This window comes from Sciurus carolinensis, chromosome 3, assembly GCF_902686445.1.
Source record: "Sciurus carolinensis chromosome 3, mSciCar1.2, whole genome shotgun sequence".
Lineage (NCBI taxonomy): Eukaryota > Metazoa > Chordata > Mammalia > Rodentia > Sciuridae > Sciurus > Sciurus carolinensis.
Window position 1 is genome coordinate 170,082,949 of NC_062215.1, and position 13,639 is coordinate 170,096,587.

Genomic DNA, 13,639 nt, shown 5'->3' on the forward strand with positions numbered 1-13,639 from the left:
GTGATTTCTTTTTCCACTAGGCTTTAAGTTTTATGGGAACAATAACCTTACTTGTTTTGTTCTCTGTCACATCTTCTGAATTTAGGACAGTGCCTGGCACTGAGAAGACAATTTGGTGTAAGTATTGAATAAGGGAATGAATGCATAAATAAATGACATGCATGATGAACAAAGAAGAAACATGGGTTTGACAGGAACACCCAAGGAAGAAGTAATCCAGGGCACAGCACTGCAGGTTTGGTCTGAGGTAGACAATGCCTGAACTGAAGTTTCTTAATCACATGGAGGGAAGAAAATGCAAGTAGACATTCATCTCAAGCCTTGAGATACAGCATGGCCTGGCCAATGGACTCCCAGGTGATCAAACTCATTCTACTGATGCAAGAACCTAGGGACATGTTAAGTGCACTGTGAATAAGGCACTTTAAGTATTGGTCCTGATTCAGGTTGTACTTAGATGCCTGCAGATTATAATTACAGTAGGTTCTCTGCATGATATGACTTAGTTTATGATTATCAAGAGCTGAGCTTCAATGTTGTAGCAATATTACAATCAATTTTCTCTAATTAATTGAGTGAAAAATCTTGAGTTAGGGATCTCTTTAGGTCCCAATGCTTTTGAGCACTTTCTGAATAATTGCATATGTAAAATTCAAGGTTTGATGCCATTTTTACAGAATTTTTTTGTTTGAAGATACCACACGGTTAGCTTGAGGAAAAACTTGGGAAGTCATCAAACAATCATCTAGGAGTAGAGTCATTATGATAGGTACTTATCAAAATATATTCAGGGTAAATGAAGACTTGTTATTTTTTTAATTTAAAAAAGTTAAATGATTCATTATGTCAATAAATATAGCCCTTTTGGTGTTTGCCCAGTAACCCTTACAGTTGGCTCTCTACATCAATCTGTGAGCATGAGTGAGTCTGGAAACCTCCTGGAGCAATCTTGTTCTCAAGTGCAAATGGGCTAACATGATAATACCCTTCCCACATAGCCAGTATGTGAATCACATGAGGTGATGTGCACCATACATTCCAAATTTGTGAATAAAGCACACTATATTATTAAAAGTTTGGTCAACTTTATAGATTAAAATATTCTGAAATGCCTGCCTAGCTTCTGTACTGAAAACTCCCATACAAGTTTCCATGACGGGAGTATATATTCTGCTTCAAGTCTTTGGGTTGAAAGAATTGAACCTGAAGACCTGTAGTTAGTTTACTAAAGTGAGAGTTCACATAGTGTCATAAAAAAGAAATTGTGTAAATAAGACATCATTCACTGGCTTTCAATACAAATACTCCAGCTACAGATCAGATGTTTTAGAGAAAAAGAGTGTCTTAATTTTTGAAGGAGGTTGGGACAATATAATAGCCATACACCTACAACTTACACACAAGAAAAATACATTCACAACATAGCACATCTGGTATCATGAAATTAATCTAGTGCTAATAGACTAATGGGGTCATTTAAGAAACTCTCAAAGCCCCCTTTTTTTCCATGGGAAGTGACCATGACTTCCAGTTGTGTTGTCAAACACTTGAATCTCAGTTTCCGAAACACATGGCAGCATTCATGGAAGTAGAAGTTGGGCTGTCTTATCTGTTTGAATCGCCCAGAGTCTGAATCAGTGCCTTGCGCTGTAATATGGATCAGGGATACTGATGCTAATATCTAGTCAAACAGTTAAAGTATGTTTGTGAAATTCAGGTCTGCTTTGTCTCAGGGGTGCTCCAACATGTTGGCAAAGACGATCCCTGGCGTATGAACTCACCTTGGCTTGGCATGCACTTCAGAGGTGAGCTAAAGATACTATCAGCCACACTTTTTCATTTTGGTTTATTACAGTTATCCTTGGAATATCCGTAGCTGCTGAGATATTAATCTTGCAGGCATGCGATAATAGAACTTTCTTCATCTCTGCTTTACCTGAGGGGAAATGAGTTGTAACAAGAGCGTATATTTATTTTCCTCAAAATGAATTTCAGAAGGAAAACTTTTATTTTGGGAATGCATATAATTCCATTTCACAATGTACCTGATAATGTGCAAAATGCCATTTCACATATTCTATTAGAAAAATAATCTCGGGCAAATGGAGCAGAAGGTGATTTGCAGAAAGAAACTCATTACGAAACTGCTTATTGCTCAGGAATATTTTAAAGGCAACTTCATTTCTCTCTAGATTCAAGAAATAAAGCAAATTACCACTAATTTCAGTGTATTCTGCTATGATTTTTCTTTCATTTTTCATAGTAAAATTGTTCATGTTTATTTTACAAAATTTGGAAAAGACTGGAAACATTAAGAAGAGACTGGTCATAACTCGTAATTCACTCCCATGCCTCCATCTGGAGATTGATAAAATTAACACTCTGAGGTTTAGGTTTTTGCTTGTGAGCATATATGTAAGTAAAACAAAGTATGTTCACAATTTGAACATGGCTCTAAAACCCATTTACTTTACAAGACACCATCACAGCACAGAACCCAGCATAGTGCCTGCTTCATGCCTGACACTATGCTAAGCACTTTCCTACCTTCGTTCATGTGATCACTGTGACCACGACTCTGGTACTGCAATCATTCAGATTTCAGAGATGGGCAAACTGAGGCACAGATAAGATCACACAGTTTGTACTCAGTTCCCTCATTGACTTAATGCAGCTAGATTTTACATCTTAGAAAGGTTCTGAGAGGCAAGGAAAGGATGGGGTAAAATACTTGACAATTAGGAGTCCCACCTATGACATCACGTTATCGTTATTGTTATTACTATTATTCGTGACAGTAGGATGTTAATTCACAATTTTATCTCTGCATTTCATACAATTCCTTGTACAAAGTGGTTACCTGAAAATATCTATCCCAAGAATGATCTATAATGCTATTTTTCAAATGCCAATACATGACTAATAGTTGATGACTAAACTAATGAACAAGACTGCCAGTGGATCGCTAGCTGCCTGCTGTTGCCTGGAAGTCTACTGTCACAGTACCAGCAGGTTTGGTTACACGTGGCTGCTGCCATTTTGAAACAACAGCGAGGACCTGTAGGACCCCCAGCTGGACTAACTGAGCTCCATCTCCAGGACCCCTCAACCCGACTGTCTCTAGGACCCCTCAACCAGACCGACTGCACCCTGCCTCTAGGACCACCCTCCCTGAATGACCTCGCCCACATCCAGAGCTGCAGCTCCCATTTGCCAACACATTTGGAAGCCAGAGAGGCCATATTGGATTATCCTAGAAGTAGTTTCCGTCTTCAGGTGGGGCAATTCCCATCCTGAGATGCCTGCTGGAGACTGGAAGCTCATTGTCCGGTACCTCTCATGCATCAGGCTGCTGAAGCCTGGGAGGTTTGAATAGTATATGACTGCTATATAGTGTAGATTTTTTTTCTTCTTCTTTTTTTTTCTCCTTTTGAGAATTTTTAAGTTTCTATTTCTTTACTTTTCTCACTCTATTTTCCTTTTGTTCACTTGTTTCCTCAGAGTCTCTTTCTCCCTTTTCTCATGCTAACAACCAACTTCTTTTGATTACACTTTCACTCTTTCTACAATCTAGAACTTCTATATATTCTTTTCTTATCCCATAAACAGCCACATCCTACACTCCTCCCCATTCTCTTTGTCCTCCATTAAAAACTGCAGACCTTATTGCAATCTGTTTGATATACTGTAGATAATAATTGAACTCATTCTGTTTATTATGACAACATTGTTAATGTCTTTATAGGGGCTATTTGGTTTAGGGCTGCATATTTGTCTGTACTGGTTGCTGCTCATATTGATCTCCTCCTTAAAGAAAAGGTTTTGGAAACTTATAGGGCCACAATAAGCCTATAGAGGGGAAACTGCAATACCCCATATCTGCACTGCTAGAGGGGAAGACACGTGAACATCATGAAAAAACAAGGGAAGAAAATGATTCAAACAAACATAGATTCTACATTAATAGAATCCAGTGACAGAATGGTAGAGGAAATGTCAGAAAAGGAGTTCAGAATATACATACTTAAAATGATTCATGAAGTAAAGGATGAGAAAAGAGAGCAAATGCAGGCAATGAATGATCACCCCAATAAGCAGTTGAAAGATCAACTGCAGGAAGCAAAAGATCATTTCAACAAAGAGATGGAGATTCACAAAAAAAAAAAAAAAGAAAAGAAAAGAAAAAAAAAAGAAACAGAAATCCTTTAAAGGAAGGAAACAATAAACCAAATAAAAATCTCAATGGAAAGCATCACCAATAGACTAGATCACTTGGAAGGCAGAACCTCAGACAATGAAGACAAAATATTTAATCTTGAAAATAAAGTTGACCAAACAGAGAAGATGGTGAGAAATCATGAATGGAATCTCCAAGAACTATAGAACATCATGAAAAGAACAAATTTAGGGGTTATCAGGGTTGAGGAAGGCACAGAGAAACAAAGCAAAGGAATGAACAACCTATTCAATGAAATAATATCAGAAAATTTCCCAAACCTAAACTACTGAATACTTACATGGTTACTTTAGTTTTTTCTTCAGAGAAACGTTGCTTCTTTTTTGCCTTGTTTCTAATAGAGTCCCTCTTACCAAGATTCAGTCATGTAGAAAATAACGAGTAAGATGTTATTCAAATCTCTCTTACTCCATTCTGTGATTGACTCAAGAAGGTACTTAAGCCATAGTAACTGATGAGGTTGCCTTTTGGGTTGGTCTTCCTCCCTCCTTCCCTCCCTCCCTACCTCCCTCCCTCCCTTTCTTTCCCTCTCTGTCTCTCTCTCCTTCTTTCTTTCTTCATTTCCCCAATCCCATTCTAGTAATAAGCATGCATTTATTATAAATAATCATTTAGGTGTTATTGAGACATTCCACTTTAAGAGTAGGTCATTGCTTTTTATATCATGTAATGATTTCTTAATATTTCAGATGACTTCTTTACCAGTAAATGGTGTGTCCTATTGAGAGATGACAGATAGGATTGTGAGTCAAGGTGCATGAAAATGTAAATGTCTAGAGTGTGGCAGCAACTCTCATTAATAAGTACATTTATTAAGAGACTTGAAAATGTGTTTTCAGTTTCTTGCCCATGTAATCATGCACAATAGAAAGAATCTATAGCAAACTAGGCAGAATAGTGTCATCAACGGGTATCATTCAGAGTAGCTAAATTTGATCATCACTTAGAAAATACGCTGCTAAGCTTATTGCCTGTATAAATACCGATTTTAGCCAATAGGCTGCTTCATAATGGAGTATTAGTGGCTGAATAGGGTCTTAAAATGGAAATGCTGAATCCAAGAAGAGAACATGAATGACGATGATGATGCCTTGACATAAATACAACAGAGGCATCACGTTGAAATCAAAAGGGCATGTTCCTTTCAATTTCATCATTATCCCCACTGCTTATTAGATTGATCAGTTGTACAAGTGCACAGAAAAAATAAGATTTCCTGCAAATACCTTGAAAGACACACACACACACACACACACACACGTATTTTGCACAATGTAAAAATCTTCAGTTTCAGGACAGATATTCCCACTGAATGTTCTTAAATAAATTGATTTGCTCCCTAACTGTAAATAGTAGCTACCAAAAACTCAGACAATACTCTTCTCTCACAGAAGTACCTATTTTAAATCTTATTACATACTTTAATCATAACTGCTTGGCTTCATCTACTACTACTAGTAACTGAAGCTTTAATTGGATTCTCCATAGATCCTTTCTGTGGCTGCAAGTTGGACTTAATAGGAACAGGTCTGGTCAGTCGATTGACTTGAATGCCAGAAGTAATTTTGAAAACATGAACAAAATAATTACCCAGGTTGTAAATGTGTTATTCTAGTTTGATGGCTTCGATTTGGAAAGCATATGCAGGATTAAAAATAAAATAACTTAGGTAAACTGTAATCCAGACAGGGAAAAAAAATCATCTTAATCAAAGGAAAATGAGATAAAATGGGAACTCAGAGAAAGTATGTTTTTGATATATTAAATATTTCCAATTAGGAGGAAGGGAAGATAATATTTACTGAGGATCTATTAACTATGTCAAACTGTGTATTACATATTTATATATCAACTCACTTGTACAATTTATATATAGTGCTTAATCTCATTTTCAGAAACTTCTATTATTTATCCAAAGGAAAAAATAAGTAGTGGTGTTAGTTTTACCCTCAAAATACAAAATCAAATAAAGCAATTGAAGAATAAAATGCTATCTTATTTTAATTAATTCAACAATTAAAGAATAAAATGCTATCTTATTTTAATTAATTCAACCATAGTGCCTGCACTATGAGTTTCTCCTTTCCAAAGGACTGGGGGAAGAGAAATATATGTACGAAATTCACCCACATAATAATACACTACCCAGACATACTAACCTCCATTTTCCCACTTACTTTGCAGAAAGTATTTATCCACATTGACTGATAAATAACTTCTCTGTTTATTTCAATTGAAATGTGGTATGCTCTTTATGTTTTCAGTGCATTATTTAAGAAACTGCAGTAATGTGGTAGGCAGAACTCTAAGACGGTCCCTGATATTCCGGACATTCTACTAATCAGCTATGCATATGATGGATTCTGTCTGTGATTAGATTAATTTATAGGGCACTGGTTACCTTTTTAAAGGGAGATTATCTGAGTTCTTACAATCACATGACTTAATCATATGAACCCTCAAAATCTGGGTCTAGATGTCATATAAATAGCACGTAGACATTATGGCTTGGATCTTAATTATCCTCCAAAGTTCAGGAGGTGATGGAACCTTTAGGAGGCCTAGTGGAAGGGTCTCAGACTCTCCTCCTTCTCTTTGCTTGCTGGCCCCCATGAGTTGAGCCATTTGCTCAACTGTATGCTCCCTGCCAAAATGTTCTGCCTCAACACAGACCCAGGTAGTAGGGTCAAGTGACCATGGGCTGAAACTTCTGAAACTATGAACCAAAATAAATCTTTCTTCCTTTTGAGTTGATTTTTTTTTCAGGCATCTTATCACAGTTATGGAAAGCTGACTAACACCACCAGATGGAAGTATAAGAAGGATTCAGGGCACCCTGATTGGCTTGGGTATGGAGGTAGCTCCATGGCAGGACAGGCAGAAAACTCTAGTAGCTAAGGGTGACCCTTGGCTAACAGTCAACAAGGAAAGAGAGACTTCAATCCTATAAGCACAGGACTGGAATCTTTCAACAACATCAATGAGCCTGGAAGCAAATAGTTCATACCCAGAACCTTCAGATGAGGATAGTACCCACAACATGCCTCGACGTCAACATTGAGATTCTCTGGAGCAGAATGGATCCTACTGCACCAGCCTTTACAGAAAACAAAGACTTCTTTTGTTTTAAGTCACCAAACTTGTCGTAATTTGTTAACAGAGCAATAGAAAATGAATATAAGCAATAATGACAAATTTTGAATTTGATACACTAGAAAATTAAATGGATTTTTTCTATACTTTCCTGTGGGCTTTTTTTTTTCAGTTTTAAGATCAGGACTTTTATTTTAAAATGCTTATTTTTAAAATTATATTTTAAAATACTTAAAGTAAAAAGAAGGAATACATTATTCTACTGTAAGTTATCCAAATAGTTAAATGAGTACAATTATATTATATAGAATATCCTGCACTTGTGCCTATAGCATCTTTTTTTAATTTTTAATTTTTACAGAATTTCTTTTGAGTCATTGCACACAAATGGATACAACTTTTCATTTCTATGGTTGTACGTGATGTAGAGTCAAACCATTCATGTATTCATACATGTACATAGGGTAATGATGTTTGTCTCATTCCACCATCTTTCCCCTGCCCTCATCTTCCTCTACACAAATCCACATTCCTCCATTCTTTCCATATGCTCCATTAATGTATCAGCATCGACTTATCAGAGAAAACATTTGACCTTTGGTTTTTTGGGATTGGTTTATTTCACTTAGAATGATATTCTCCAACTCCATCCATTTACCTGCAAATGCCATAATTTTATTCTTCTTTATGGTTGAATAATAATCCATTGTGTTTATATACCATAGTTTCTTTATCTGTTTATCTATTGAAAAGCATCTAGGTTGGTTTCGCAATCTAGCTATTGTGAATTGAGCTGTTATGAACATTTATGTGACTGCATCACTGTAATATGCTGATTTTAAACCCTTTGGGTATAAACCAAGAAGTGGGATAGATGGGTCAAATGGTCGGTCCACTCCAGGTTTTCTGAGGAATCTGCATACTGCTTTCCAGATTGTACCAATTTGCAATTTTTCCAGCAATGTATGAGTGTACCTTTTCCCCCACATCCTCACCAACACATATTGTTGCTTGTATTCTTGATAATAGCCATTCAAGTTGGGGTAAGGTGGAATCTTAGGGTAGTTTTAATTTGCATTTCTCGTATTACTAGAGATGTTGAACCTTTTTTCTTATATTTGTTGATCACTTCTATATCTTCTTCTGTGAAGTGTCTGCTCAGTTCCTTAGCCCATTTATTGATTGGTTTCTTTGTATTTTTGGTGTAAAGGTTTTTGAGTTCTTTATAAATTCTGGAGATTAGTGCTCTATCTGAAGTTGTGTGTAGAAACGATTTTAATCCCATTCTATAGGCTCTCTTTCAAATGACCGATTGCTTCCTTTGCTGAGAAAAAGCTTTTTAATTTGAATCCATCCCATTTTTTGATTCTAGCTTTCATTGCTTGCGCTTTGCAAGTCTTGTTAAGGAAGTCTGGTCATAAGCCAACATGATGAAGATTTGGGCCTACCTTTTCTTTTGTTTGGTGCAGTCTCCGGTCTGATTCCTATATCCTTGATCCACTTTGAGTTGACTTGTGCAGGGTGAGAGACAGGAGTGTAATTTCATTTTACTGCACATGGATTTCCAGTTTTCCCACCATTTGTTTAACAGGCTATCTTTTCTCCAATGTATGTTTTTGGCACTTTTGTCTAGTATGAGGTAATTGTATTTATGTGGATTTGTCTTTGTGTCCTCTATTCTGTACCATTGGTCTACCTGTCTATTTTGGTGCCAATACCATGCCATTTTTGTTACTATTGCTCTGTAGTATAGTTTAAGGTCCGGTATTGTGATATCCGCTGCATCACTCTTCCCGCTAATTGCTTTGGCTATTCTGGGTCTCTCAGCGTGATACTAGCTTCATAGAATGAGTTTGGAAGGGTTTCCTCCTTTTCTATTTCATGGAATACTTTGAGGAGTATTGGTATTCGTTCTTCTTTGAAGGTCTTGTAAAACTCGGCTGAGAATCCATCTGGTCCCAGGCTTTTCTTGGTTGGTAGGCTCTTGATGGCATCTTCTATTTTATTGCTTGAAATTGATCTGTTTAGATCATGTATGTCCTCCTGATTCAGTTTGAGAGGATCATATGTCTCTAGAAATTTGTTGATGTCTTCAAGATTTTCTATTTTGTTGGAGTATAGATTTTCAAAATAGTTTCTAATTATGTTTTATATTTCAATAGTGCCTGATGTGATATTTCCTTTTTCATCATGGATTTTAGTAATTTGAATTATCTCTCTCCTTCTCTTTGTTAGTGTGGCTAAGGGTTTATCAATTTTGTTTATTTTTTCAAAGAATAAACTTTGTGTTTTGTAAATTTTTTCGATTGTTTCTTTTGTTTCAATTTCATTGATTTCAACTCTGATTTTAATTATTTCCTGTCTTCTACTACTTTTAGTGTTGATCTGTTCTTCCTTTTCTAGGGTTTTGAGATGTAATATTTGGTCATTTATTTGTTGACTTTTTCTTCGTTTATTGAATGTGCTCCATGCAATGAATTTTCCTTTTAGTACTGCTTGCATCGTGTCCCAGAGATTTTGATATGTTGTGTTGTTGTTCTCATTTATCTCTAAGAATTTTTTTATCTCCTCCCTGATGTCTTGTGTTGTCCTTTTAATAACATAGTATTTAGTCTCCAGGTGTTGGAGTCGCTTCTGTTTTTTATTTTATCATTGATTTCTAGTTTCTTTCCATTATGATCTAATAGAATTCAAGGTAGTATCTCTGATTTCTTTGTATTAACTAAGACTTGCTTTGTGGCATAACATATTGTCTATTTTAGAGAAGGATCCTGTGTTTTCAATGTAGTTTATGATTTTAAAGAAGTTGAGGTTGTAACATTGAGGGAAATGTCTACAAACTGTATTAATAGGGAACTCAAGGGTACCATGACATTTTTTTGATAAGGAGATCATGCATATCATGTTACCCTCCCCCCCCCGCTCGCTCTGTCTCCATGGCATGGTGGCATCTTGTCTCCCTATGATTGTTTGACCTGACAACCCCACTAAGTTAAAGTCCAAGTTTCAATTTAGATTTTCTTCTGTGATGTTCTAATGGTATATTCCTTGTGTTAAAAAAAAAATCAAGTTCCTCTTTGAGAAAACTACCATAATGCAGTGGATAATATTTTCAGTTATTAATATGTGGCAAATATCTCACTGGGGAGAGAATCAGGAAGTCTGAACAGAAATGGTGAAACTCCAGGAGAAGGAGAATGAACTGGGAGAAACAGCCTCATAATGATAATGACAGAGACTGAGTTAGGAAGGAATTGGACCACTGGGAAATAATTAGCCATGCAGAAACAATTTTAGAGTTCTACAAATGAGGAACCCAGAAAGAATAAACAGGCAGTGACTGAAGAAAAAAAAAACTATAAAGTTTAATGATGTGAAAATGGTCATAAACAAATTGTGGTATGATTTCAGAAGGAAAACCAGGTCAACGAGAGGCTATAATTCTTGAGTTTGCCCAAAATTTAATTTCGGAGGGGAGTAGTATGCTTACCTTTTTTCCTGCATGCGCCATAAACTCAATTAAAGTAAATGGGAGATACAGGCAGCATTTCTAAATCACAACCTCATTGAGGCTAATTATTTTGTACTAAATTGTTGAACAGAAACATTTTCCTGGTTTGGTAATAAGCAAAATAACATCCTTACTCACATTATATTAGATTTCCGAAAACATTTATGAAACTATTTCTTCCATAACAGATTTTTGCAACTGTGTAAGTTGAGGAAAGATGTGAATTACCCTCTTTGCCTAACAAGTGTTTTCATGGTGATAGAGTTGGAAGCAATGTTCCTAAAATGCCTGTTCTGGGATATCTCTGGGTCGTTGCCATCTGTAAAGTTGGGTGCTTGGAGGAATGACCTTCATGTGCCCAACCACATCTTGCAAAAAAGATTATGACTTTTTAATTCTAACTATTGACCACTCAGGTTCTTGACAGTTCTGTAAATCACAGTCCAGGGAAACATTCATTAAAGATTTATTATCAGTGTTTGTGTTCTTGGCACCTAGGGACAGATGATGCTAGAGGAGAGCTTTTTCAGGCATTTGCTTAATAAATGGACACCTGTGAAGAGATGGGCACTTGATTGACTCTGATATTCCAGTGACAGACATTTGATAAAATACTACATTGATACATGTATGGCAATAGATAATTCATGTGTGTATGTATGTATACACACACATGCATGAACTGCCATCTATGGAACCTTGTTAGGTGTCCACAAAGTCACACGTGCATCTTGTCCTTCCTGGTGGCACTTTATTGCATGGACATAAGAGGAAATGTGGGAGCAGGGCAGGTTGTCCCAGCAGGCAAGAATTCATTCTAGATTTCAGTTTTTCTAAGATTGGAGTATGTAGCAAGCCTGTTAAGGAACTGAACAGAGCTCAGCAGTTTCTTAGAATAAGACCCAAACTCAAGAAGTCCACCTTTTCTAGAGTCACTTCTTTGTATTTTTCTAAGGGAGAAGTTCCTGTTAGATTGGTTTATCATCACCCACCAGTGGAAATAATTGTTGAGCACGTTTTGAACCTCATAGGGATTGGGGTTCCTCTTGCCCTTTTAGTGTGTCATCTTGCATATCAAGTCACAGAAATACCCATCCTGGCCTTGCAAAGTTCCATAATAATGTTTTCAACTGTAATCGTATCCTCTGCTCTGACAGGATGGTACCCATGCCCACATCAATTGCTATAGCCAGAGGAGACATGGCAGTAATACCTGAGTCAGCTTGGTGCTCACAACATGTGTTCTGCAATGTTTAAAATAAATACAAGGTATAAACCTACCAGTAACTGAACAAAAATCATGAGACAATTTTAAGCAGACAATAACTGGATCAACTACTATTGCAAAATGAGAAGAAAAATAAGAAAAAAAGGCATGGAAATCAATTTCTTATAAAGGTTATGTGAGTGATATACATACATTTGTTTGCACACATGCCTGTATGTACATACCTGTGTTCATATGTATACATATATACAAAATGCACCTATGTATGTATATATGCAATTATGCATGTGAATAAATGTGGACAGTTGTAAGAAAAGTATGAGAAATGCAACTTGTTTAAACAGGATAGTGGGTGACCCAGTGAAAGACATTTAAATGAAAATTTAAAAATGAAACAAAACTATATGAGCATCCTCTGCTAGATTCTTCCCACTGCCTTCTCAGTCCTTATATTGAATGTCCCAAAGAAAGCCACAAAAGAAGGCTAAAATTCAGGGGACATCTATGGCATCATTTCTGCATGTGATTCTAAGTCCAGAACAGATTTTCTCTGCAGTATCCCTTTGTTTTCTTCTTATTCCTTGTTTTCCCTGCTTGGTCAGTTTTCTAAACGCAGAGATTACCCACACTTTTATTGCCTAGGGGGTCTATTCACTGGAGGAGGTTTTCTGTTTGTTTAAGGACTTTATGTTTTTCTGTTACTTTTCACCATTGAACATAAGTGTTTTGTGAAGAGTCCCCCAGGGTTCTGCTCTGTGACAGCAATACCACCCCTTGGAAGGCTCATTCTCCCTCAATGTCACCCTACTTTTCTATATGATTCTTGAAATCATGGTGTGCAGCCTGTGCTTTCAGGTTAGTGGTGATGTTAATGTAGCTCCCAGTGAAACTCCCTTCCGCCATGATTGATCTCTCCAAAGAGAGACATGTGGACTCACACAGTGCAGGTAAAAAGCAAAAGTGGACCTAACAAGGTAGGTCCTGCTACTCCTGTTTGGTATCTGGCTTTGTTTCAGAATGTAAAGGCAAGGGATGTACACATCCTGTGGAACAGGACTTCAGGTTTCCTATAAAAGGCTTCACAGATGGTAGCATAGCTGGATGTGTTTTCACATTTTTGTTCAAAACATTATCATAAAAGTTTCAAATATATTGATAGAAAGTTAAAAAATAACTGTACAGTGAACATTTTTAGATCTATCTCCTCGATGCTAGGTTTTACCACATTGTTTTGTCACATATCTATCCATCTGTCTAGCAATTCATCAATCTATCCTATTTTTGATGCATTTCATAAATTACAGATATCTATATACTTTCCCCAAATACTTTAGTGTGAATATACCTACAGCTCAATAATTCTTTGCTTTTTAAAATTTTGATGTAAAATGAATACAATGAAATGTACAAGTCTTAAGTGTACATTCACTGAGTTTGGACAAATCCATGTACCTGTGTAACTCATATCCTGTCATCACCTCAGAAAACTCCCTCACACCTCATTCCTGTCAATCTTCCACCTTTCCTCTGGCCAAAAATCAGTGTTCTAATTACTTTACACCATACTTCA